This window comes from Mirounga leonina, unplaced genomic scaffold (assembly GCF_011800145.1).
Source record: "Mirounga leonina isolate KUSES-001 unplaced genomic scaffold, KU_Mleo_1.0 Mir_115, whole genome shotgun sequence".
In the NCBI taxonomy this organism is placed as follows: Eukaryota; Metazoa; Chordata; class Mammalia; order Carnivora; family Phocidae; genus Mirounga; species Mirounga leonina.
In genome coordinates, this window is record NW_023270268.1 from 59426787 (window position 1) to 59429313 (window position 2527).

Sequence of the window (2527 nt, forward strand, 5' to 3'; positions counted from 1 at the left end):
GCCCTCCACTCTCAGGGGTCTTCTTAAAACCACCAATGCTCCACGTAGCACAGTTTGAAGCACTTTGACATAAAAATGTCTCTCTCTTAAGCTGCATATGACAATGCAGGAGAAAAATACCTCAACAAATAGTGCAAATAATGCTTCCCATCTTCCACTAAATCAAAAGAAGACAGCCCATGACCCCATCACTCATTTTGCTAGAGGTCCATGGTGATGACAATTTTTCCAGGAATTCAAGAAGGCAAATAAGTGCATTGCTGTTGTGCTGAATAACATAACTCTTGCCATGTATGGCTGGCTTCAGCTTGTCCCCATGTATTAGTGCAAATCCCCCTTGCTCTTTTTCCATCCTGTCATCATTACTTAATATATAACTTGAAAAATAGACTCTATTGCTTCCTGTCCCTTTAGGACAGAAAATCAAGTCTCTAGAGCTTAGAAAAATGTACTGTTTCCTAATGTCAAACCTTAAGATAACTTGGGCATGTGGTAATTCAGAATCTTCCATCTTCAGGCTATAAACTGCCTGAATACAGAACTGAATAATAACTAATGAACTTATTAATGAGAAACCTAAAAAGGCAATTGTTTCTCTCTATATGTGGGCTATTTCTGCCATGTCAGTTTTGCCAAGAATATTTTTCATCCCCCACCCAACTATCCTGCTTGAGATGACAAATTCTAACTCATTCTCAAGATCCAAATTAAATATCACTTCTGTGAAGTCTTCCTTAATTCAAATCTCACAGAGGTGAGGTCAATCTACATTCATCAGTGCAATTACTTATGTGTCTATTCTCCCTATCAGACCATAAATTCTTTTAGGCAGGATTCATACTTTATTCATTTATGCCCCAAAGCCTATTTCAGGGCCTAGCACATAATGGATTGTCAAAAATGTTTATTAGGCTGATAATACTGACTATTGATATAAATGAGGTACCTCACAGAATTGTTTTGTGGGCAGGCATACTTAGAAAATATAATGATCCAAGGGGTACCTGAACCTACAGCCAAGGACAGAAAGGACACACACTAACTTTAGCCTCCCTACCACCACCCTGTTTATTAACAAACCACAACTTTGAAATAAAAATGGGCCCTGCAATTCTAAGACTATAACTTCATCACGTCTAGATTTTACCTTTGATATTTTATTCAACCAAGACTGATTGAATGTCTACAAAGTTGAATGTAGAAGATTTTTTTTTTTTTCAAGGAAACACATTTTTAAGAATTAAATTATGACTGGGGTGCCTGGGTGGTTCAGTCAGTTAAGTATTGGCCTTCAGTTCAGGTCATGATCCTGGAGTCCCCAGATCAAGCCCCGAGTCTGGCATCTAGGCTCCAAACTCAGCTGAGTCTGCTTCTGCCTCCCCTTTGCCCTGCCCCCCACTCTCTCGTGCATGCTCTCTTTCTCTCTCTCTCAAATAAATAAAATCTTAAAAAAAAAATTAAATTATGACTTACCTATAATAAAGCTGTATTCAGCTATTTTACTAAAGAAACCTTAGATCCAATCCCAGCACCTAAATTTAAAATTTGTTCCATAAATCAATAGTAAACTACCTTTTAGAATTTCACTAAAAGGGAAAGAAGTAGAAAGGAAGTACTGTTGGTAAATTTAGACTCTGGAATTGGAAGCCTATATTTGCAATCCAGCATCCATACTTACTAGCCCAGTAATCTTAGGTGTATTATTTAACTGTTTTGTGCCTTTGTTTCTTCATATGCAAAATGGGGACTAATACTAGTACTTACCACATGGGGTTGCTGTGAGGTGATGAAATATGCTTACAATGTATGAAAGATGCTCAATATATGTTAGGAAGTTACTATAGAAAGTTTCTTCTATCAACTGCTTACCTCACACCTTGCAAAAACAAAACAACACAGTTTTTCACTCAATCAACATACACGAATGAATAATGATACTCACTAATGAATGTTCTCTGTGCCAGACACACAGTGGTAACATAGGAATGGGACAGCATGTGCTTTCAGGAAGCTTTATATTCTAATGGAGGACGCTAGTAAATAAAGGTGAATAAATGCTTTCTGTAGTGTCAGTGAGGAAAAAAATTAATGTGCAAGAGGATAGATTGAAGAGGTATATGGTTCCTTCAGATACAGTGGCCAGTGAAACTTCTCTGAGAGATATTTGAGGTGAGACCTGAACCTCAAGAAGGGGAACTATGCAAGGATCTAGGAGGACAGTATTATAAAAGGGAAAGTCCTAAAGCTAGAAGCTTCTTGAGTTCAAATAGCAGCAAGCAGGCCAGTGTGTGCAGAGCAGGGTGAGTTCAAGAAAAAGCAGCAGGTTATGAGGCTCTAGAGATAAGTAGGAGCCTAATCACAAAAGCCTTGATGGCCACTGGGAAACACTGGCTTTGGTTTTCTAACTGTAAGCAAGGCCAGTGGGGGAAGGAATTTGCACTATGGAGGCATGTGATCTGATCTTCATTTTTAAAAGATAATTCTGGCTGGTTTGTCAAGTAGAGATGTTGGGTGAGAGGAGTGAACT